The 26,591-nt window shown below is 39.3% G+C and overlaps 1 long non-coding RNA gene across 2 annotated transcripts in view; it reads right to left on the reverse strand.

Annotated features, from left to right (window-relative positions):
- Positions 1 to 26,591, reverse strand: part of LOC122682662 — a 223,484-nt gene that overhangs the window by 175,147 nt on the left and 21,746 nt on the right. For both annotated transcript variants that reach the window (XR_006337470.1, XR_006337471.1), the window contains exon 3: positions 17,093 to 17,160. This is a non-coding gene — a long non-coding RNA (uncharacterized LOC122682662). The remainder of the gene's footprint in view (positions 1 to 17,092; positions 17,161 to 26,591) is intronic.

The following is a 26,591-nucleotide window of genomic DNA, read 5'->3' on the forward strand; positions in this document are numbered from 1 at the left end:
TATAGATGTTTATTGTATTTAAAATCAAAACTAAGGCTATTTTAAAAATATTTCTTCTTTAATTCATTTTAAAATAATACCAATAAATTCATTATATGTTAACATAAATATGTTAAGAGAAATAATTATATTTTTCAAAATAGAAAATGTTTGGCAAAAAGAGTAACATTATGTGACATTTAATGTCTGACCTAATAGCAGACAGTTTGATGATCATATTTGCTTCTGCCTTCAATCTGCTACATGTTGTTTTGATTGAAGTATATAAAGGAAATCCACCTTCACACAGATACACAATTGGGAAAGAAGGGAATAGTTTAACAGCTTTTTCAGATAATTATAGTTGTTCTTTGATAGTACACAAAATTTGACAAGTATGATTTCAGATTCCATATTACAACTAAATTGACGAAAATAATATCGACTGACTTTTCATACTTTGTTATAGTAAAATCCATGAATCCGTTTTGTATTTCCAGTGGTTCTTTTACCCATGCATCTAAAACAAACAAAACCACTATGCACTGGACATTTGGAAGATACCTAGTGCATTGAGTTTTGCAGATCTTCAAAGATCTTTTGTTTTAAAGGTTCATTAATGTCACAACTCTCATTTCAAAAGTGGGGGTGGTGCTTTAGGAATTGGAAAGTTAACAAGCTAATGGCGGTAGGTACAAGTTTTCAAAAATTCTAATTTTTTCCTGAAAGCTCAAAAATTATATTACTGGAAAGATATACTTTCAGGTTATCATACCAGGGGCCTTTTTGATTATTGACATAGCACGTATTTCTAGACATTAGCTTCCAGTACAGTTACATTTTGATCTTCTGAAACTTTGTTGATTTATTGTGAGTGTATTTATCAAAAGTAATCATACACCTTGAGGTAAAAATTGTTACTTATACGATTAACATCACTAATAAAAAATTATTTGGAGGCTTTCCTTGGTGGTCCAGTGGTTAAAGTTCCACACTTCACTGTGCAGGGGCACCAGTTTAATTCCTGGTTGGGGAACTAAGCTCCCTTCTTACAGTGAAGCATGGCCCCAAAAAAGTAAGTATATATATACGTGTGTGTGTGTGTGTGTGTGTGTGTGTGTATATGTTTTGCTAAGACACCAACAACTTTATTCACCATTGCTTTTGAATCATTAGTGCAAATGTCAATATAATATTAAAAGATAGATAACTAATACCTACATGTTAGTATACAAAGAGTTTTGATCCCCCTCAAAAGGCCTTAGACGTGATGTTCTCCAGAAAACTTTGAGAACCATTGAACAATCTCTCCCATTCCTGTCCTAACTCTTACAAATTATGACACTTTAACTTCTTCAGTTTCCTCACCTATAAAATGCAGATATTAATACACAACCCTGATCTGACAAAAATTATCTTGAAAATTTGGGATAATCATGTTAAGATCCTGGCAACATCTCAGGCAAACAGTAGGGACTTGAAAAGCGGCAGCTGTTGTGGCATAGCTAGAAGGCCAAATCCTATTTTCTGATTCCTGCTCAGAGCTCTCCCTGTGACATTGTATCAGCAAGAGCATAACAGATCTCACTGTGGCTGTTTTTAAATACAACAAAGAGCAAAGAGCCAATTCATTAGGTTCAGTTGATTCAGTGACCTTCCTAGTAATTGTCCTAGGTGATAAACGGAAGCAGTGGAGTCATTGAGACTATGTATTATCTGCATTGGGGTCATGATTAGCTCTTTGCTAGCTGTGTGACCTCTACAGGTTCTCTGAGCCTCAGGCCTCTTTTCTGTGAATCTGGATAATCATAGCACCTAACTTACAAGGTTGCTGTGAGGATTCAATGGGATAATGCATGGAGATAGTAAGGTACCAGCTTAGTGTAAGTGTTCAGTAATGGGTGACTTCTTTCTGTGATAATAACAATGACTCTTATTATTCATTACTCAACTCAATATCACTTCCTCAGGGAAGCCTTTTCTGACCCTCTAATAAAGACACCACATTTTAAGATCTCATCACCCCTGCACTTCTCCTTCATTGGACTTAATATAGGTGCAGTATTAAATTTCAGTATGTGATTATCAGATTAATGTTGGTCATATGTACTAGGGTCTTAACAAAGGGGTAGTGTCTGTTAGACTCATCATTTTCTCCCCCAATACGAGGCACAGACCCCAGTACAGAGCAGTTTTCATCAAATACTGATTGAAGGAATGAGTGAAAGAATTTACTTACTAGCCTAGCAAATCATAGTGTTACTCCACTCTACCATGCATTTGTAATGATAAAACTTCCTGTAGCACATGTTACTCTAAGTATGATCTGCAGTCTAGGAAAGAAGCCTTAATCTGGAAGTTTGTTGGAAACGCAGACTCCCAGACCTCACCCCAGACCTACAGAATTGAAAGCTGAACAGAATCTCCAGGACATTCACATGCTCATCAAAGTTTTAGAAATGAAGACCTCTGTCTACTCTTTACCAATCCCTGTGTGTGTGTGTTGGGGGGTGGGAGTGGAGAAGAAGGAGGAGGAGGAGGGGGAGAGAGGAGGGAAAATGAGGGAAGAAAAGTGAAAGGGGAGGAGGGGAGTTAAGGAGGGGAGGGGATGAAAGAACAGACAGTGAACTAAATTTCCCGAGTAAAGCTGCACTCCCTTCCACAATCCAGGTCTCATTACATTCCCAACACAAACATTATTACAAATATTACCATTTCTAAAAACCAGATGCATTTTCTTTTTTTTTTTCAGCCTCAGCCAGGTTGTTCTTATTTCCTATTCATATATGATTTTTTCCAGAAGACTATTTTGACCTCAGTTGAATAATATATTTCAGAGACTTTACATCCTAAAATATTCTCTGGAGGAGACAGAAACACCATCTGTGCCCACTCTTGCAAAAACAGCCCCAAACCATGAAGTAGGGGTGTCATTTTAGTTAGAGTTGCAAAATCTGAATGCCTGCTTGTCCACCACAACCTCAGAAAAAGGAGAGAAAACGACACGTCAAAATTCCTTCTCCTATAATAGCACCAAACCAGTCCCACTCCAACACCCCAAAGAGATTATAAAAATATGCATGGTACCTGTCTGATCCCTGGAAAAATTACAGCCTAGCTTTTTTTTTTTAATGAAAAGGGTATCATTTTTAGAATGTATCCCCATTTTTGAATGGTCAAACCCACCCATCATTTTTTAATAATATGCAAGAACTCAAAGAGATTCAGTGAATGGTTAATTTGCCTGTGTTCATTTCTTTACATTTTGTGGGACCCAATTTCAAAATTCCCTTTGCTGTGGTGTCCTCTTCTCCCAAAGGAAGAAATGAGCTGGTCAGAAACAACACACATTTCACTCAGTTGGGTCCCCTCTCCTCCCCTCTCCTATCAGTGGAGTAAGCTTGTCGGGACCTGAGTCCGAGAGCTGATGGTTGCCAGATGGCATTTGAATTTGCTGCTGTGTGTTCTCCCATGGCTTCTTACTTGTCCAGGACTTTCCTCTCTCTGTCTCTCTGCCTTCTGACTCCTGTAGATATCGGTAAGATACAGATATATCTTGTTTCTCTGCCTCAAGAAGTAATGTAACTGCTAAGTCTGTAGACCGAACCCCCAGAGTAAGTCTGTGCCTGTGGTCATCGTTTTCCCTCTCCTGGGGCCACAGGCATGGACACTTGCTGAGAAAAAGCTGATTAGAGTTAGGGTATAAGTTAGAGAGCCATGCTTAAATAACAGTTGTCCTGATGGTCTAGTCTAACGAGATGGGCCAAGGGGTCCAAATGGGGTCTTCTTTCCCATGTGTAGATGCATAAAATGTAGTATCATGGGTCACTTGGAAGAAGGCATTTAGCAGCCAAGCCCAGTGTAATACAAATAACCTGGGCTTTGGAATCATCTAGCTCAGAATTTGAGTCTTGGTTCTCAAACTTGCCAGCTATGCCTCCTTGAGAAAATTGTACTTTACTATTTGATCCTCTTTTTCTGTACTTTTTATTATTACTATTTTTGCTACACCACACAGCTTGCGGGATCTTAGTTCATCAGACCCTCGGTAGTAAAAGTGTGGAGTCCTAACCACTGGACCACCAGGGAATTCCCTCATTTTCCTTTTTTTTTTTTTTTTTTAATTATATGTAATAGTCTTTCGTGAAGTTTTATGGGGATTAAAGGAGATTTTGTTCCATAATGCATGTGGCATGTAGGCAGTGCTCGTATCTGACTTGGTAGATTTCTGTTACCTTGAATATGCTGATAGGAAGACAAAAGAAGAAATGGAGCAAGGTCAAGGGAACATAAGAAAAGAAAAAGAAGGAACTAGGTGACTTAAAAAATTAGTTGTCAAAACAGTTGTGGTTCTTGAAGTCCTGGTTAAAAAAAAGTCTCTTTTCATATAAAGTTTACTGTTTCGTTTTTCCTATTCAGTATTTTAGCATTTTTCACCTCCTGAAAGCCATTGATGCCTCTGCTACACATTTACTATTGAAATAAACTCTGTCTGCTGTCCAGACACATCATTATTGGCTCCAACCAGAGTTTAGGAAGAGGATTAACTTGGCAATGGGACTCTTTCCCAAGAATCTACCTCCATACCATCGTACTTGGACTGCTTTATCAGAGAAGTGATGTCAGAGAGATTGATGGGGAGTCAGGAAAAGGAGTTTCAATCCACAGAGCTCTTGGTGCCACGCAGAGACAATCCCTAAATTTTAGTAGAGAGAATAGCAGCCTCAAGATGTCTGTTGAATATTTGAGCAGTTGAAAGTCTAGACTGATGTGATGGGTATCTTCCTTTGGTCCTTTGGGGCTTTGTGAGTAGATAAAAGAGTGAGGACACCAGGAGGGAGCTGTGAAACTAACTTGAAAGCTAAGGGCAGCTCAGCAGCCGCAAATGTCATGGATATGCTATTCCTGAAAGTTCTCTGTATCTTTTTGAATATCTGAAACATCTTCCTTAAAGTCAAATTTGTTTATGGTGTCAAGTACCCCATGAAGTGTAGACAGTAGATAAGCCTAGAGCTTTGACCTTTTTCAAATTCTCACATTTATGTTCACGCTTTGTATACCAGGCACCGTGCAGGTTGTTAGTGATATAATGATGATGGTGGCGACAGTGCTAATGTTGATATTATTATAATTAGCAATAACAACAAACATTCACTGAGTCAGGTACTGTGACTGAGCACTGTACACATATTTCTAATTCATTCACCTGTTAACACAAAGTACTATCAACGTTTCCTTACTATGAGTGAGATTATGTGTGAAAGTCGTGTCCGACTCTTTGCGACCCTATGGACTGTACAGGCCATGGAATTCTCTAGGCCAGAATACTGAAGTAGGTAACCTTTCCCTTCTCCAGGGGATCTTCCCAACCCAGGGATCGAACCCACGTCTCCTGCGCTGTGGGCGGCTTCTTTACCAGCTGAGCCACAAGGGAAGCCTGTGAATGAGATTAAATAATGTTAAATAGTTTGCGCACGGTTACAGGTTATGTAAGTAACATGTGTCAGAGGTGAGACTTTAAGCCTGGGATTTGCAATCTCATGCAAATGGCATGCAAAAATGAGTTGTGTAAATGAGGCAGTCTCACTTTTTAATTAAGCTTTTCATTATTTTATGTTGACATCACCAGAGCTAACACAATGATAGGCTTGTGATACTTTGTATAAACTACTTGCTGAATTAGACATTTTCCTGTCCTCTCAGCCTCATATGGAAAGCACATACAGGTTGATTGTAATGTAATATATTAGTGGCTGCCTGAAGTGTTGTCAGAACACAAATAAGGCAATTGGTTTTGCTTAGTGGAGAAGATGGTGTCAGGAGAAGCTTACAAATAGAATAGGGTATTTTTTGGAGGTCTTTAAAGACTGACTAGGAGCCTGCCAAGCTGGAAAGAAAGAAGCATATCAAATGAAGGGAACAGGAGGACCAAAGACACAGGTATAAAAATAGGAATTGTGGAGAAATGATCAGCCTGTATAGTGGTTCTCAAAATTAAGTGTTCATCGGACTGCTGGGTCCAATTCTCAGAGCTTTGAATTCAGTAGGACTGGGTAAGACCAAGTATTTGCATTTATAATGAGTTCTCAGGTGATGCTGATCCTTCCTGTCCAAAGACCACACTTTGTTGAGAGCCTTGTTCTACAGAGAAAGATCATCTGGAAACCCACCCACCCCACCCCCGCTGCCCCGGCCACAGCGTGTGTGTATATGAGAGGCATGCCAAAGCCTGCAAGACTTACACCACAATAAAATTCCCGGAAGAGACGAGGATTTCTTCTTTTCCTGCAAGGAATGAAGGTTAAATTTCACTGTTGGTTTTGGGAGCAATTCATGCTGAAGCTGGCCAGTGGGAGGAAGAAGAGAAACCACAACTCAGGACTGAAATGAGGGCACCTGGGATTTTATTGCATTTCTGCCCCATCAGTGCCCCTATTCACGCGCCAGTGAGGGCCTGTGGCTACAGGAGTTGAAGCACACTGGCTCTTTTGTCTTTGGGTCCAGTTGGCTCGGAGGATGGCATTTTTTTCAGAATTCTTCCTCCCATTTTTGTCCTGTGCCTGCTGACCAGAGGTGAGTTTCTGTGTTTGTCACCCACGTGCTCTGTTGACCACCGACAGCCTTGAGGGGTGGAGTGGCTGAGTGTCAGGATGCTGTCACAGGCAGAGAACCGAGAGGATGCCAGAATGTCAGGCTCAGCTGCATGGAGGTGGGACAGATGGCATCTTTATGAAATTCTTCCCTTTGCTCCACTTCTAATTCATTACCATGCTTTGCTTCTCTCATTTTCCAGCGTGGAAAAACCTAGGTTGTATCTGCCCTTCCTCTCCAACCTCTTCAGATAGGCTGAGTAGCCCTGATAGGCCTGCCTCCATTACTAGAATCACTCTCTCTCAACTCCTGACCTATGCAGGCCAGATACCAGCCAATCTGGAGATTGTATTTGTCTAATAATTCAGGAACATGAGGCACCTAGCTCCACATCCCTGCTTTTTTTTTTTTTTTTAATAGTTTGCTTTGCCAATGGATAGCCAACAGCTCTGTGTGTGACATTCCTGCCTGAGGCCCTTCCAAACCCCAACATTGCTGCCAGGACGGGCAGAGAGGAGTGGGAATCCCCAGTTAGAGAATGAGAAAGGAAACAAGATTGTGTTGTTCAGATTCTGTGTGTTAGCTTTGTTTACAGTTCTCATTGCAGTTCCCCATTACTCTATTGCAGTCTTCTAGGAAACTTGAAATCAACTTAGTCCACTTAGTTACTGGCCTATGTGGTGCTGGAGATGATGCTCAGTTTTCACTTCAGAATTTTCATTTTCTTGTTGTTGGCGACAGGAAGGAGGAGAATGAGATGATGGTCTAGATAGCAAATATGATCTGGAACCAGTGAATCTGGTGCCAAGGGTGTCGCTGGAGGCCTGTGTTCCTCTTCTTTGCCTGGGGGTGGGAGCTTTATTATCAGAGTTACTGATGAGACTCTGGCCTCTTTTCCAGAGATGAAGTCTTTTTGTTATCATGTCTATTGTTCCCCACAAATACCCAATTAGGGAAGATTGCCTCCACAGAGGAGGCTGATTAAATTCACAGATTTATTGCAAAACCACTTGGGGAGTTGTGGAAAATGAGTTTCACTGCTGAACTTTTGCGTTAAAAAAGGAAAAAGAAAATCAAGCTGCAAGCCTGCGCCTTGGATGATCCATCTCTTGCAGATCATAAAACATCCACAACCCTGAGTGTACTTTACTCTTCTCCAGAGGGGGTCCAGATGCTTCTTCCAGGCTCACAGCACCTCCCCAAGGGAGATGAGGTGATGGCTTCTGTGTCCATGGGACACAAGGGGAAGCGGACCCAGGCCCGCTGCCCCGGTAGGGGTCCAAAGAGGAAACTGCTTTGCAAATCTTGCAACCCGCTTGAACAGGCAGCTCTTGTTCCTCACTGGGCCTCAGAAAGTTCCTGTTAGTAGGCATGATGAAAGTGAAATCTGATTCTCCACAGAAATGAGGGCAGCACAGAGGAGATCTTCCTGACCCCTAACATGATGCCCCACAGGTAACAGAAATAGCCACAAGTACCACTTTAAAACTGTTCAATTTCTAACGAGAACCCACCTATCCAACCTAAGTCTTCAGTTTGCTTATTTAAGGCAGCTTTTCCCACACTGTTTTCTGCAGAACATTAACCTCACTGGATGCGCTGGAATAGGAGGTTTTATGGCAGAAAAACAGGGCAACACTGCATGCTATGTGCCCTTTAATTCATACTCCTTATTGACACATTAAAAATAACTGCCAACTGTTTTAATTCGATGTCTGTCTGAGCCAAGCATTACCAAGCACTTTGATATTTTATCTTAGCAAGTCTTTAAAAGATAATCTTCTGAGATACATACTAATTTATCCCATCTACACATGAGGAAAGTGAGGTTTGAAGTGTCACCGGTTAAAGGTAAACGAGGAGCCAGATTTCAAATCCACTCTCATATTTGAGTTTATACTCAACCCCTGAGCTTTTCTCCTTCTCCTCACCCTTCCCCCACCTCTCAACTAACTTATCTCACAGTTATTAAGATCCCAATGGTGCAATCACTTTCCCACTAACTATATAGATGTTTTCTCACATTGATTTTTTTCATGATTACTTTTTTACACAATTGAGACCATTCTTAACTGAATTAGTTGGTCATCTTTTGTTGGTAACTTTAATATTTATTCACGTCACCATACTGAGCTGGCTTGGTATCATTTTGGATATTATCTTCCCTAACATCAAGCTTCTGTGCACCAGTCTCATTTGGCCTTTGTCTAACTGCTTCCTTGCACACTTTAGTGGATTTTCATCTGTATCTTTGACAGTTTATGGATAAACAAAGATGTAAAAGAGACAGGATGTGTCTAAGTTTATTTATCCTGCCTTTGGCAAAGGAGTCTTTGTCTGCAAAATGAAAGTGGTTAGAAAGCAAAAGTAGGATAAAAAAAAAAAAAAAAGAGGATGCCCACAGTATAGATGTAGTAAGCTCTCGTGTTGTATGGGATTGGGATTTCTTGCACCATTAGGACCTTAACCACTATGAGATAAGTTATTGGTGGCGGGGAGGGGGGAGTGGTGAGAAGGAGAGACAGAAAATGCTGCTCTGCCCTTCAATTTCATCCGAAAGAAATTGTCCATTAATCCTGGGATCTGGGTTGTTCGCTAACCACCTCTCCAAAGCATGCATTTGCTCAGGAAATGGGCTTTCAGAGAGAAGGGAAGGATGTGAGTTATTAGCTAAGACCCTATCTCTCAGCAGGGGCAGAGTCAAGAGGTAGCAGAAGTGATATTCTTGGTTCCATGAGATTGCACAGGGTACCTAATCTGCTCCATCACACTCAGTCTCTATTAAGTCGGCTTCCTCCACTGTGTTCTCTGAGAGCTCTCACGTGACAGGGATACCCTCCCTTTACCCTCTTTCTCAGTCAGAAATAATTTCATAAGCATCTACTCTGTACTCAGCGTTTCCTTGATACACAGGCCAGTTGCCTGATGTGGCTTGGCTGATGTTTCATGAAGTTTTCTTTGTTGTTGAAACTGTGCTTAATGCTCTCCCTGGATTATCTGTTTCCATATCCAGAACAGTCTTACAAGAGTCTATTATTAGCTGTGATTTACAAAAGAAAAAACAGACATAGAGAGCAGAAATGACTTGTTAAAAAACACACAGCTAAGCAAGGGGTGGAGCAGGGATGCTTGTTCCACTTCCTTAAATTCTAAAGCCTGTACATTTTATGACTGTCAAATAGCAGATAAGTGAATAGGAACTCCGCCACTGCTGTTGTCGTGAACAAAGTGGATTCTATTGAGGAGATGTAAGTAAAGAAGAGAATTGCTTGGTCAAATAAAAACGAATGTCATTGCTTGGTTAAATAAAAACAAATATTACTGCTAATCAGGTGAGAAGGATCTCTAATACTGCTGGGGGTGGGGGGGAAAGTCAGGAAATAATTTATTTTCAAAAAAACACTAATTACACACATATAAATTCTTCTGAGTAAAAATGCCAAGAATACTACTGTTGTCTGCAGCCTAAATAGACCTTCTCTAGTTTGGCTGGCACTGAAATATTAGAATTTGATCTTCATTCCTCCAGTCTTGAAAAAAAAAGACTGCAATGTCATCGTTCTGTAATAATTAATTCTTTCAAATAACACATAGAGTAAGTCCACTTATAAAAACTTTGGTGAGTAGTAGTAATCTCTTAGGTTTATAAAAATGCCATTGAAGGATAAATAAGAGGTAGGGACAACTTTACTCTTGTAGCCTGAAAGCTTTAAATATTAAGCAGAAATTATTTAGCAATTAAAAAAAATGAGCTCTCAGGCCACAAAAAGACATGGAGGAAACTTAAATGCATATTGCTAAGTGAAATACACCTATTAGAAAAGTCCACATACTTTGTGAATGATCCCCACTATATGACATTCTGTGAAAGATGAAACTGTGGGGGCAGTAAAAAGATCTGTGGTTGTCAGGGATTGGAGAGGAGAGAGGGTGGAATGGTCAGAGCACAGAGCGTTTTTAGGGCACTAAAACAACTCTGTCTGATATTGTAATGGTGAATACATGTCTTTATGCATGTCAAAACCCACAGAATGTACATTGTAAAGAGTAAACCCTAATGTAAGCTATGGATTTTTGGTGATGATAATGTTGTAATCTTGGCTCATCAATTACAGCCAAGATACCACACTAGATACCAAGATAGCCAAGATACCACACTAGCACACTAATGCAAGGTGTGAATAGGGGAAACTGGGTTGGAGAGAGCAGAGTGAGGGAGCAGATGGTAATTCTACTTTGGATTCACTTTTTCTGTAAATCTAAAACTGCTTTTAAAAAAACTTAATTTTTTAAAGCAGGCGAATATCATGCTGTTTTTTAGCATCATAGCATCTCTGTAGATGATAGTCCCTTTTGGGGAATAAAAATAATCCCCTTGACGCATAATAGCAACACAGTGTTCGGATTGTGACAACCAAGGGATATGTGAAAGGTCAATTAAACGTCTCTTTGGATTGGAAAGACAAGGGGGACTTTGTGTCACAACAGTCCTCATCCCATGGAACCGTGGAGATGGCAGGAGATAAAACAATACTCTTTATCACCAGCAGATTAACTAGCAGGGGCATATTCTTTCTATTTATCCTATAGGATCCTAAAGACAATTGGCCTTTTGTCCTTACACCTGCTGCAGGGTAACGGAGCCCTTGACTGAGACCTAGTGGGGTTTACCTAAGGCCATGCAGTTCAGATTTCTTGTGTGTGTCTCTGGCAGGACATCCCATTTCCTAATATGCCTTCCAGCAAAGGAACTTCGAGATGGAGCCCTCAGCATTCAGAGGAAAATAAGCTGGTCTACGGTTACTTGAGAAGAATAGTAGAATATAGAAATCTGTGCTGGAGAGCAATGCAATAATTGTGTGGCATGTTCTGGCTAGGAGCTTCTAGCCAGAACATCTTGCTCTTTCCTGGTCCTTAGGTTCTAACTCAGCACCAGGCACAGAGGGAAGGCTCTATAGAGGTGAGGCTTTGCTGGATGAATGAACCTCCAAAACTTTGCTGAAGAAAAGGAAACAGCAAAATGATTCATTAACATTAACACCTCATTTTTTTCAGCTCTTTCACTACAGTGTCCAGATAAATATCTGTGGGCATGTTTGTGTGTGGATGACTTTCTGCATTCTAAATCCTTGTTTGGAATGGGATCTGTTGAGTTTTTTGACTGCCTTCTTTTGAGAACAAGACTCCAGTCTTCTTTGCGGCAACCAGCCTTCAGCTTATTCTTAGTGTGTGAAATTTGAATATTTCTCTTGGCTTGAGAAAATGGTCTGTGGCCTGTGCCCAGTCAGTCAGAGTGTTGTTTCCCTTGGCCTCAGTAAATCCAAAGACAGGCACATAAGTCAAGCTGGACCCCTAAGATTCCTACCTGGGATTTTGCTGGCATGATTGGAAAGAAGTGCTGTTTACCTGCTGGGGTTGAGAAATTGGCAAAACCCAAGGCTAGAGTTACTGGTGGATTAAGGAGCCACCACTTGGGGAAAGTCTCATTGAAAATAAAGCCAGAATAGAAGAAAACTTGAGGTGAAAGATGGCCAAAGAACAAGTCATGGTGGAAATGTTTGAGTAACTTGAACCTGAAGCTTGGAGTCAACACTTTTCCTGGACCCTTCAATGAAGTGGGCTCTAAATTCCCTGGATTTCAACCACCTTATCACCAATTAAAATTCACTGATAGATTCATTGGGGGATGGGAGCTTTATTATCAATACCATGTATTGAAATTGTGAGTCTTTAGTTTCATATGTCCATGTCCTTCAGATTAGAATGGAGTAGGAAAATCCTATCTGGGAGATGTACTCTCCAGAGCCTCCATCACTTCCCTCCACCTAATCAGACTGCCAGATGGAAAAAGATAACATCTGAAAGGAAGAGCCCTTGAAATACCTCTTCCACATCCCAACAAAAGGAAGAATCCTCCTTTGTTAAACATCTCCTTTCACCATAAACTCTTTTAGTGGTTTAGCAAAAGTTGGCACGTGGCAGAGTTCTCCTGAACAGATTGAGACATCAGAGACTGGGCCCTTGGCCATGCCTGGAACACGTTCTGAAGACATGGCCCATGTCCCCTCTCCCCCTCATTCAATGTGCCATTAACACTAGGAGTACAATTCAAGAGCTAAGGCAGCTTGGACTTGAAAAATAACCTTGCAGTTCATGGATGGGTTTGAAGGATAAATAGGAATACTCTGTAGCTCTTCGCTCCACTCTGGCCATGATATAATAAAAAGTAACATCTCTTGAGTGCTTCTGTACCCAAGCATGGTTTTAAATTCTCTTCTTGCATTATCCCTTGTAACCCTCATCTACTGCAACCCTATGTGATAGATTGATCATACTCACCTTTTCACATTTGAAGAAATGGAACCGAGAAAACTTACAGAATAAGCCTGGGATCACTGAGGAAAATTTAACCCAAGTAGTAAGACCCAGGTTCTCAATCACAACACATTATGTTGTGTTAAAGAATAAAAACAGTGCCTGGACCATGGCTTTAGGAATAGTGGGAATGAATGTTATGACCAGAAGGAAGCTATTGTGTAACCTGATAGAAAAACTGAGACTGAAGGAGATAAGCGACTTCCCGAAACTCACATAGTAAGTTAAAGAATCAGGCACTGACATCCAGCCCTGATGCCCAGGTTCTGTTGGAATGCACACCTGTCCTTCTAGGACGTGTACACTGCACCAAATATCAAGTTACTCAACAGACAGCGGTTGTTAAAATTCTAAAGTATGTCCAGACCAGTGAGCAAGTTGTACCACCCTGAGGCTGTTTCCCTCTCCCCTCAAGACTCCTGGACCTCCCCTGCAATTCAGTAATTAAAGGGTTAATGTCTGTCTCTGTGACTGGCCTTCATTCTCATTAGCCACCTCACTCCCTCAGTTAGGTAAGTTTTTGTTTAAGATTTTTTTCTTTTCCGATGTGGACCAGTTTTAAAGTCTTTGTATTGAATTTCTTAACAGTTGTTTCTGTTTTATGTTTTAGTTTTTTGACCATGAGACATTTAGTATCTTAGCTCCCCATCCAGGGAACGAACCCACACCCCTACAGTGTAGATCAAACCTACATTGGAAGGTGAATTCTTAACCACTGGACTGCCAGGGAAGTCCCTGTTAAGTAGTTTTTGTTTTTTCTTTTCTGGGCATCAATTTATTTATTTTTTTAATTAATTTATTTTAATTAGAGGATAATTGCTTTACAATATTGTGATGCTTTTTTCCATACATCAACATGAATCAGCCATGGGTATACATGTGTCCCCCCGCCTTCTGAACCCCCATCCCACATCCCTCCCCACCTATCCCTCTGTATTGTCCCAGAGCACCAACTTTGGGTGCCCTGCTTTATGCATCAAGCTAACATGTGCCTTTCATGAGCACAGAAACAATCACACAAGCTGTTATCCCTCCACATAATGGGAGCTTCATAGCTGAACTGCAGGTGACATTTGGGATAACATTGCTATCTCAAATATGAGATGTGAAAGTGTTAGTCACTCAGTCATGTCTGACTCTGTGACTCCGTGGACTGTGGCCTGCCAAGCGCTCCTGTCCATGGAATTCTCCAGGCAAGAATAGTGGAGTCGGTTGCCATTCACTCCAGAGAATCTCTCCAACCCAGGGATCAAAACCAGGTCTCCTGCATTACAGGTGGATTCTTTACTATCTGAGCCTAAGAGCTAATCATGCCAAGTGTGCCTCAGACAGAATGCAGGGTTCAGAAAGAAGAAAGCTCTGCTGCAGCATTTGGAGTCTCTGTAGAGGTCTTTTCATACCCTTCTAAGTGTTTGTTAAGAGAAAACCTCCCTGTAGAGATGAGGCATTCAGGGCATCTGAATTGTCAGAGGCAAGAAGAGTCTTAACCCCCTCTCTCACTTCCCTTGTTTCTTTTTGGATTGACAGGGGCATCCCTCAAGTCACAGGAGCTCCACTGACAAACAAATGGGAAATACCAGGAAAGCAACGCTTGCCAGCTGCAAAGATGTCAGGCTCAGACTCCTTTTGAAGTTAATAGGAGGTAAGCTGTTCTTTCTCACCCTTCTCACCAGTAGAGATGAAGAAATAAATTGTTAATGGAAGGGAGACTCTGATGCACAGACTGCCCAGCTGGAGTCAACCATTGTGCACTGCTAGCCAGTCTAAAAACCATCTAGGTCTCAGTGACCTGCCTCCATGAGATGATGGTTTGCAGAAGACTCACTCAGGCCATTTAAATATCCACACCCCTGATATGCCTTCACAGGATTTGCAGATCACCAAGTAATTATTAAATATTAATTGATATGCATCCAACAACATTCTTTTATGGGCCAGAAATTTACTTCAGTGGTAGCCACAACTTCCTTGTGTAATGTTTGAAGCAAAAGATATTACAGTGGCTGATAGCAAACACAGAAAAAGCCAGAAAACTCCTCAGCTCATCTGCTGATCTCCTTCTCATTTTCTGAATGTTTGTTTATATATTGTTTTGTATTCCAGGCTCTTTCCCCAGACTAAGTTGGCGTTCCGTTAGCACCTTATGGTTTCCTTTTTGTAGCATTTATTACTTTTATGATGATTTACTTAATGCCTGTCTTCCCTATTAGACCCATAATACCCATGAGAATTGATTGCATTACTCTTACTCACAGATCCCCAGGAACTGGAAAGGTGTTACGTGTTATAGTGACTATTTACTGACTAATGAATGAACACTGCAGGACTTTGACACCAAGTCCTCACTATTTATTCAGTTCAGTTCAGTTCAATCACTCAGTCGTGTCCGACTCTTTGTGACCCCATGAATCGCAGCACTCCAGGCCTCCCTGTCCATCACCAACTCCCGGAGTTTACTCAAACTCATGTCCATCGAGTCGGTGATGCCATCCAGCCATCTCATCCTCTGTCGTCCCCTTTTCCTCCTGCCCCCAATCCCTCCTAGCATCAGGGTCTTTTCCAATAAGTCAGCTGTTCCCATGAGGTGGCCAAAGTACTGGAGTTTCAGCTTCAAGGAGGGGGCCTTTTCTTATTGAAGTTGATTTACAATGTTGTGTTCATTTCTGATACATAGCAAAGTGATTCAGGTATACATATATATAAACACATTCTTTTTTAAAAATTCTTTTCCTTTATGATTTATCATAGGATACTGAATATAGTTCTCTGTGCTATACAGTAGGTCCTTGTTGGTTAATCCATTTTCAATATAGCAGTGTGTACATGTCCATCCCAAACTCCCTAACTAGCCCTTTCCCCCATCCTTCCCCTTGACAACCATAAGCTAGTCCTCGAAGTCTGGTTGTTTTATAAGTTCATTTGTATTGTGTCTTTTTAGATTCCACATATAAGGGATGTCATATGATATTTCTCCTTCTCTGACTTACTTTACTCAGTATGACACTCTCTAGGTCCATCCATGTTGCTGCAAATGGCATTATTTCATTGTCTTTTATGGCTGAGTAGTATTGTATTGTGTGTATGTGTATATGTGTGTGTGTATCACTTCTTTATCCATTCATCTGTTGATGGACATTTAGGCCCCCAAAAGGAGGGGGACTCTTACCCATTATTAGAATATGTGGGAAAGGCAGTTTAAAAAGAAATAAAGTCATCCTTGTGTCCATCAAGTTCTTCAGCTTTACCAGTTTGCAAAACACTTTCCAGTGTGTCTTGTTTTTCTACTCCCTTTTTGAGGGAGAAGGTTACATTTCTTATTGTCTTAACAAACCTTGTTCTATTTTAAAGAAAATTCTTGAGAGCTTGTAAATGCAGATGCACACAATTAACACTGTACTTTATAAGTATTCATTATTATTTGTTAATCTTTGAGATAGTAAAACCAAAATAAACGAGTGAACCAAAACTCTGTCACAAAAGAACAGATTGAATCTTATGAAGGATATTTGATGGGCGCTCAAAGAAATCAGAAAACTGCCTTGTTACTACCAATGTATGTTTTGTTAATAACTGATGTCCTTAACACAGAATGTTTGCATTAGTCTAGAGTGTAGAACATTGGATTTTCAAGGGCCAATTTTAAAGATTTCTTAATCCTGGATCAATCACAAAGTGAACTTTAAAATAAAAATTGATTTCATTACCTCAGGTGAATTATACATCTGTTGACTTAAACATTAAAAAATCCTCACAAGACTATTTTTTTTCTCTTCCTATTTCTTGAAGTTCATTCTCTCTTAGCCCATGAGTTAAGGAAACCTTCATTCCATGTACTGTAATCTGAGCATAACTTAATTTTCTGCAAACTGGGGTCCACAGACTAGTAGGAAATGATTTACCTTTTATTGGGGTTCTGTGAATTCCCTCTGAAATGTGTAAAGGGATGAAAGCATGCACTGAATCGTGCAGATGAACATTTTTAAATGAAATATGGCCACACGGTGTCCATATCTGGAGGTTTTAAAATGTATTGCAAGTTCTCTCACACGCCTCCCTTAAAAAGAAGATTCTGATTTTCCTTCCTTTGGATGCAGGAAGGACTTAGTGACTTGCTTCTGACAAGCAGAATGAGGTAAGGTGGTCTTACCTGACTCCCAAGGCTAGGTTGGGAAGGGCAGTGTGGCTTCCGCCTGGCGTCTGTCTTGGGGCATGCACCTGGGAAAACAGTGAGGCGCCATTTAAGAAATACAGCTTTCCCGAGTGGGACCTAATTACAGTTAAAAGCTTTTGCACAGCAAAAGTGAAACAGAGTGAAAAGAAAACCCTCAGAATGGGAGAAAACGATAGCAAATGAAACAACTGACAAAGGATTCACTTTCAAAATATACAAGCAACTCATACAACTCAATACTAGAAAAACAAATAACCCAATCAAGAGTGGGCAAACGACCGAAACAGACATTTCTCCAAAGAGGACATACAGATGTCTGATAAACACATGAAAAGATGCTCAACATTGTTCATTATTAGAGAAATGCATATCAAAACTACAATGAGATATCACTCACACCAGTCAGAATGGCCATCATCAAAAAATCTACAAACAACAAGTGCTGAAGAGGGTGTGGAGAAAAGGGAACCCTCCTGCACTGCTGGTGGGAATGAAAATTGATACAGCCACTGTGGAAGACAGTATGGATATTCCTTAAAAAACTAGGAATAAAAACACCGTATGACCCAGCAATACCACTTTTAGGCATACACCCTGAGGAAGTCAAAACTGAAAAAGATGCATGTACCCCAGTATTCATTTCAGCACCTCTTACAATAGCTAGAATACAATAGCTGGAAGCAACCTAGATGTCCGTCAACAGATGAATGGGTAAAGAAACAGTGGTACATATATGCAATGGAATATTACTCAGCCCTAAAAAGGAACACATCTGAGTCAGTTCTAATGAGGTGGATGAACCTAGAGCCTATTATACTGAGTGAAGTAAGTCAGAAAGAGAAAAACAAATATCAAATATTAATGCATATATATGGAATCTAGAAAGATGGTACTGATGAACGTATTTGTGGGGCAGCAGTGGAGATGCAGATGTGAAGAACAGACTTTACGGACAAGGACAGGGTGGGGGGAGGAAGGAAAGGTGAGATGAATGGAGAGAGTAGCATGGACGCAGATACACTGCCACGTGTGAAGTAGATGGCCAGTGGGAATTTGCCATATGACTCGGGGAACTGAACCTGGGGCTTCATAGCAACCTAGAGGGGTAGGAGGTGGGAGGGAGGTTCTGGAGGGAGGGGACATACATACACCTGTGGCTAATGCATGGCGATGTAGGGCAGAAATCAAGCCAATATTGTAAAGCAGTTATCCTTCAATTAAAAATAAGTTTAAAAAAACAGAAAAAAGAAATGTGACTTTCCTAAAGCCATTGTACCCCAGAGATCCAGTGAAGATATTTCAGGGGCTGGTAGAGGAGCCCCAGCTATTTGTCTTCCCAGCCCAGCTACTGGGTATGCGCGTGATTAAGACTTCCAACTTCAGCCACCATCTAACTACAACCTCACGAAATACCCACTAAGTCAGGACTACACAGCTGAGCCCCTGCTGGGTTCCTGACCTAAAGAACCCATGAGAGGGAAATGATGATTGCTGTTGTGAGCCAGTGAGTTTTGTGGTGTTTGTTACAAAGCAAAATATAACTACTCGGTGTCTTTCTTTGCAGGTGGCTTTGTGATACAAGGGAAACATGCATCTATTAGAGAGAAGGAGAGCATAGAGGCAGACGTAATAGATGCACGTCAAGTGAAGGGTGAAGTAGTGCACATGGAAGGAAGCGACAGGGAAATTGCTCATCACCCCCAATTTGATGTTTGAGGCGGGTTGAACTCAAAGGAGTCTTTGTTAGGTCAATATCAGACTTGTGTCGCAAGCAGTTACTGGGCTTGCAGACAGAACAAGCTCAGCAATTCCATTTAACAAACGTAATCAATTTTAACTGCATTGGCTTGGCTTGGCTTTTATTTTTTCCTCTGATTCTATTTGACTTTACATCTGCTCACATCTAGCTTTATATGTATACATTTTAGTAGTATTATAATAAAGTCATTGAAAATACCAGAGAACCACAATGTTTCTTTCAAAGGAATTTTAAATTTGAGAATAAATGAGGGAGGAGTATCAGGAAGGCATGTGACACACTTTCATCTCATTAACTGTTGCCAAATGAAGTAATACCTACTACTGTATACCCTGTAACATTCTTCACAATTGTCCATACATGTAACAGTTCAACTGGAAGGTTAGTGTATCTGCCTGTAAGTCTCCCAGTTTAAGTCATGTTTCAAATGCCTCTTAGTTATGATGATGTTTTTAGTCCTTATGTCTTAGTATGCATTACCTGACTTTTTTGGTCAGCAATCACTCTTCTGTTTGTCCATTTCAGCTTGAAAACTGCCACCTGTCTTTGTAGTGCCCTTGAACTCCCCACCTTAAATTTTTGAGTAGGGAACTTAAATGACATTCTAACCCAGACCACAGTGAATGAGTTCACTTAGCAACTCAGCTTTGTAATTTTTCTAAATTCTTTTGACTGTTCTTACATGGTTTTCCATATTTCAGTAAAGCTAAGTTGTCATAATTGAAGATGTTCCATTATTTATGATTCAACATAACAAAGACTGGCAGTTAAACTATGACACAGCACTTTATCAATAAAACTTGTTTTGTATTGATTTGAAAGTGTTCTTTAATAAACAGAGCTCGTTAGACGTATATTTTTATCGGACATTACTGTTGTGCATGTATAAAATGGAAAGCGTAAACAAAACAAAAATGGGAGGAGAGGAGATCTTTCCTAGAACTTCCCATTCAGAGTCTGGCTCTTCTGAATCACTTTGCAGATGAGCGTCCTTAGGGATATTCTGTGATGTCATCCTCCATGTCAATGAGAACATTGATGATGTAGCATTTCCAAAAAGAATGTTTCATTATTGGTTCTGGAATTTTCTTCTAAGCTACTCTGATCCTTTCTAGACATTTTGATATGTATGTGCAAGTAAAATCAAGGCCTCACATTTAAGTATTTTAAAATGTACATGAGAGAGTCAATGGAGTATGATATTATTATGTTTCCTGTAAACTATGTTAAAATAATCAGCTATCCACAAATTTAAGTATTTTGCAGTGTTTTAGTTATACTCAGGCATCTAGGTCTGATATCAAGTCGTTAGTCTGCAATGGATCATTACTATACATTTACATTGCTTTACTTCATTATCTCCATTTTTTGGAATGCTTAAAGATACATCAGTTACCGGTTTAAATTCTTTGCATGTGTTAACTCATTAAACCCAAGGAAGTGGCATAATGTCCATTTTATCAACGAAGAAACTAGGATTTAGAGAATTTAAATAATTTGTTCAAAGTCACATTGCTTCTTCAATGGCAAAGCCAGAGTTAGACTCTAATCTCAGTGACAGCAAATTGCATTCTACTAACTGCTTTGTGATATTACATCCACATAAACACACAGCTGCAGTGTGAGAATTGTTAACTAATATTAATGATCCTTATTATGTGCTATGTAAACAGTTTCAACTTCACTGAGCCTTCCCTCTACTTGCACATGAGTATATAAAGTACCCTAAATGTGGATTTTTATTGACTGCTTTCTTTCCGAGGCCAAATATTAACAGTAACCCTTCGGGGACTGATCTAGTGGTAATGGGCCAACATTTCTTACAGCCTGGCAGTGCATCACTCTGTGGCCATCTTGCTTTAAAGATTTCTGAGGGAATTAGCTATAAAATGAACATACTACTGGTCAGTCACTCTTTACATGGATATAGGTCCATGCATACCTATTTTGCCACTGATCAGAAAATGTCATCTTGACAATCATTCTCTAGGAAATTAATGTTGCATGCACCACATGTTTATGACCCACGATATGAAAGGAAAGAGTATGTGCAATTGCTTTATGATGTACCTAAAGCAAAATACTGTTATTAGGCACTGCTCAGTGGAACCATGCTTAGGTAGTTACCTTGCTTTTATTTTTTTATTTTATTTTATTTATTTATTTATTTATTTATTTTTATTAGTTGGAGGCTAATTACTTCACAACACTTCAGTGGGTTTTGTCATACATTGATATGAATCAGCCATAGAGTTACACATATTCCCCATCCCGATCCCCCCTCCCACTTCCCTCTCCACCCGATTCCTCTGGGTCTTCCCAGTGCACCAGGCCCGAGCACTTGTCTCATGCATCCCACCTGGGCTGGTGATCTGTTTCACCATAGATAATATACGTGCTGTTCTTTCGAAACATCCCACCCTCACCTTCTCCCACAGAGTTCAAAAGTCTGTTCTGTACTTCTGTGTCTCTTTTTCTGTTTTGCATATAAGGTTATCATTACCATCTTTCTAAATTCCATATATATGTGTTAGTATGCTGTAATGTTCTTTATATTTCTGGCTTACTTCACTCTGTATAAGGGGCTCCAGTTTCATCCATCTCATCAGAACTGATTCAAATGAATTCTTTTTAACAGCTGAGTAATATTCCATGGTGTATATGTACCACAGCTTCCTTATCCATTCATCTGCTGATGAGCATCTAGGTTGCTTCCATGTCCTGGCTATTATATTACCTTGCTTTTAAAAAGAAGAAAAATAATCACAGAGGAACTCTGACCTCATTTTATAATTGGGGAGTCAGTGACAGCAATAGTTAGCCTTGCAAGTAACAAATACAGGAATGACTTAGAAAATAAAGTGAAGCAGCTTTTGTAATGTTAGGTCATGGAGTTAGGAACTTTTATTTAAGCATTCCTCCTTTGAGGTACCTTGAGACAGCATCTTTAACAGCTCTGTCCAGGTGTTTGGAAACCAAAAAGAGGATCTTTGTCTGTCTAGAGTTTGTGAGCCATGCTTTATTGAGAAAAGGTCAGCTTCATGTGAAAAGGTTTGTGAAACCCTGTGAACCAATGCTGAGCCAAATGAGATGCATTGTAAAAGAAGATAACTGTGCTTTCTCTCATGTTCTTAAGTCTCAGCATCTGGCACCACCATCCTCCCCACTACCTAAAGTCAAAATCATCATTGACTGGCCTCACTTATCTGGTCCTTGTATTTAATAAATTTCTGAGTCCTCTTATTTTCCTTCCTCAATAACTCCCTACTCAGCCTACTTCTATCCTAACTGCCATCACTTCCAGTCACCACCGTGGCCTGCCTGGACAGCTGCATCGACCTCTATAATTTAACTGAGATTTTCTGCTTGTGGTCCTGCTGTTTATGAAGCTAATCATGTGACTTTTTGGCTTAAACTCTTCAATGGTTTCCTGTGGCTCTTGAGATAAGGCCCCAAGTCCACCATGTAGCTCACAAGGCCCCTCATGCTGAGACCCCTGTTGATTTCTGAAGTTCTGTCTCTCTTCTTCCCATGGAGGGCATTGAAAGAATGTAAAATATCCTTTCCTTTCCACAGTTAGATTTTACACCCTCTTAAGATGACTTCCTGTATGACCGGGCTTGTTTCATACCTCCTGCTTTGTGTTCTCTTCCTTCTTTTTGACGATCCTATCCCTTAGTTAGCTCTGTTATAACTACCTGCTTGCTTACCTTCTCTACCAACCATAAATTCATTGAAAGCAGAATCTGGAAACTGTCTCTTGTTCAGAAGTCAGGGCAGTTGTTACCATACTGCATACAACACTGGTACAAAGGATGACTTGAAGCGGTACACAGATGTTCTCATTTAAACTTTTAAAAACTATCCTACTTTTTTTTTACATTTATATGCTCTTTATAACAAGTAGTTTGTTTTATTATAAACCTCAGATGCACAGGATTAAATTAACTATAATCTTTATTCTAGGACACAGTAATCAGTGGTCTTTTCATAACCCATTTGTATTTATTTTGTTTGTTATTTTATACCTTAATAAGCATCTCCAAATTCACTGTGCAAAACAGAAGCTAAGATCATCACAAAAGGCAACATCTAGCCGTATGATACATGGGTTCTTCTCTTCTGCGTCCTTGTGCTTGACTCTACATACAGTGGTCAGTGTCCTCTCACCTCCTATTTTAATAGCTCACTGTCCTGTATATTTCTGAACTTTATTTTTTTAATATTGTGGGACATATTTAACAATTCAATTTTTAAATATATTCTACTTTTTAAATAAAGTGCATATAATTGCATATCAAAACAATAAAAATGTTTTCTTATTGAGATATAATTGATATTTAGCACTGTATTAGTTTAAGTATACAGCATAATGATTCAATACTTGTATGTATTGTTAAATAATCACTGGATAAGTCTAGTTAACATCCACCACTAAACATAGTTGCAAAAATATTTGTGTGATAAGGGTTTTTAAAATCTACTCTCTAGCAATTTTCAGATTTGTAATATAATATTGTTAACTATAATCACCCTGCTATATATCCCTAACCTCATTTTCTTATGTTGCTTGCTTTTAATTTTATGAAAAGCATATCACTCTTTGGCAATACGTGGAGCTTCCTTCATTTAATATCATGTTGTTGAGAGTCCTCTTGTTGCTGCCTGCTGCTGTAGTTCGCCTAGTCTGCCTGCTGCTCTCCGCTGGTGACTGTATCATAGCTCAAGCACCCGCTCACCCACCAGCCGCCACGTGAGCAGTCACCACGCTTTTGCCACCGTGAACAGCAGTGCTCTGCGCCTTTGAGTACTTGCCTCCTGTTGGACATGGACAAACATTTCGCTGTAGAACACATATCATAGAGTGTGTGAATCCATAACTTTTAGAGAGAATACCAAACTAGAATTTAATGAAATAGCACCAACTTACCCTCTGACCACTAATGTAAATGACATCCTATGGATCCACATCCTCTCTATTTCTTGGTACTGTCAGTCTTCTTCATTTTGGCCATTCAGATATCAGGAAAATGGTGTCTCGTGTGATCTTCATTTATATTTCCCTGATGAGTAGTGATATTGAATATTTCTTCATACATCTATTGTATGTATGTGTTTTCTCTTCTGTGAGATATTTACTCCTATTTTCTATCCATTTTTATCTTGGATTGTTTGTGTTACTGGTATGTAGACATTTTTACATATTTTGATAGCAATTCTTTGAAGACTGTGTACTTACCATAAAATATCTTTTTGAAGTTGGTAACTTACCTCTGTAACATCCTTAAGTTATCCTAATGAATAAAAAGTTCTTAAGATAACATACATATGACATTGAATAGTACCAAAGTAGATTTCTGGATAACATGGCAAGGAGTGAAATTACCCAGTTTCGTAACTCATGAAGTGAGTTGTGGTATACACTTTGCTCTGTATTTGTGCTGCTTTTGAACTAGAACTTACTGCTTTGCACATATCCATAAGGTATTAGGCACATCATAGGCATTCAGCCAGAATTTGCTGGAAAAGGGCACAATAATAACATTCACCCTCCAGGTTGATTAAACAAATGGCTTGCTTTTGAAAGAAGAAAAAAGTTTAAAGAAACTAAAGAACAGGACTGATTTCCATGGTGTTTTTGGCAGACTAGTACATGTAGTTAGATAGGTTAAGTTTCCTCTTTTCCAAGACAGTATTTTGGGGACACACTTGTATAGGTGTTTTGTACTGATTCATTTATAGGAGACTTTTGCATATACTGTGAAACTTCTCTTTGGAGCTTATAAAAGGGAAGAAATAAGAAAGAAACACTGATCCTCTTACAAGTCATCCACGACCTCAAATCCCCCACAAGTGGACCCACCTATATTTCTTTATTCTTCCTTAGCTCCCACTCAGGCATAAAGCAGGATGTATCAATATGTACACTTATGATTTGTGCTGATTTCTCATCTTCTTTTTTAACCTACAATACGGTGTCAACCAATCTCTCTGGGCTCTTCCTATGACTACCATCCACCCTTTACTCAGTGTTCCTACCTCCCATGAAGGCCAAGGCAAAGGCAGGATCACATTGATTCTGAGAGATGGGGCAAGGATGTCTGTTTTATACTTACATAGCTTTGCAATATGAAAGTTAAGTAGCATGTTTTTATTTTTAAAGAATGTTATGTTTTACAATACAGAAAACTGCATCTCACGTATATGTAGTATAAGAAATACTATTACTTGTACCCTGGCTACGCATTGCCCAGCTTAAGTATCTGAACTCAGCCAATCTACTGCAACTCCCTGTATCAGCCCCTCACCCCTCATTTATTTATTTATGCAAGAGCATTTATTTAAATGAGTATTACATATCAAGCACTGTTCTGGGCACTACAAAACAGTAAAATAAAAAAAGATAAAAAGTCCTGACTCATGGAGCTTACATTTTATAAAAGAAAACTACTATTTTGAATTTGGGTTTTATTAAATAGATACAGATCTCTCCAAGCAGTATGTTAGTTTATTATCATGCATCCAATTTTCTTCTAAGCCTTGCTTTTTAAACTTCATGTATTTATGCATGAGATCCTACTTTGTCCGTTCTCAATATTTCTGTACTTCTGTTTTGTAAGTACTTCACAGCATATCTATTTTTCTGTTTGTAGATCAGGATTATCTTTAGATTCTTGCTATTACAAACAATTCTGTTATGAAATGGTACCCTAAAACACATATCTTTGTGTCTGGATTCTTTTGCTTAACATGATGTTTGTGAGACTCATTTCTGTTGTGCGAAGCAGTAATTCAGTACTACTTATCGTTGCATGGTTTGTTTGGATATGTTTACACCTAATTTGCTTATACTTATTTATTTGAACAATTTGAATTATCTCTAGTATTTGTTTAACATCATATTTATGTATATGTCTTTTGAAGCATATGTTTGAGTTGGGTATTGCTGGCTCATAAGATACTTGTAAGTCTAATTATAGTAGATGCAGTCACATAATTATCCAAAGGGAAAATACAATTTGCTCTACCACAGCTATTCTGCTATGTTTCACATTGTGCTTTTAATTTCTATTTGTTTGATGAGTAATGAAAGTGAGCACTTCCATAACAGTTCATTTGTTGTTTAATATCATATTTTATAGAGTACCAGTTCAGCACTTTGACCTATTTTATTCTCTTGAATTGTCTGGCCATTTTTGTTGATTTGAAAAACTATATACAAGAGTATTCCTGAAGGATAGGAATAAAGGATAAGACCAATTGTATGTCGTTAAATAGAAGAGGTAATATAGGCACATTTGTCTTATTCTCGCTCAGTGTGAGGTAAAATTCAGTATTTCAATTAAATATATTAGTGTAAGTTTTTACAAATGATTTATTGGAATAACGAAGTTTCTTTTCATTACTGGTTTGCTATAGTTTATCATGAAAGTATATAAACTTTAAGTGCTTTTCATGGAGCTATTGAGTTAATTATGTGCATTTTCTCCTTCATGCTATGATATGTTGATTTGTATTGATTAATTTTTGAATGTTAACCCAAGCATGCATTCCTAGAATAAATTCAGCATTTTTGTAGTGTAGTATCCTTTTTGAATGTTGCTGAATTCAGTATTCTGATACTTTGCTTAGAATTTTTAAAATCTGCTTTCATGTAAAAGGTTGGCCTATGGGTTTACTTTCTTGGAACATGATTGTCAGCTTTTGGTATTAAAG

This window comes from Cervus elaphus, chromosome 24 (assembly GCF_910594005.1).
Source record: "Cervus elaphus chromosome 24, mCerEla1.1, whole genome shotgun sequence".
Lineage (NCBI taxonomy): Eukaryota > Metazoa > Chordata > Mammalia > Artiodactyla > Cervidae > Cervus > Cervus elaphus.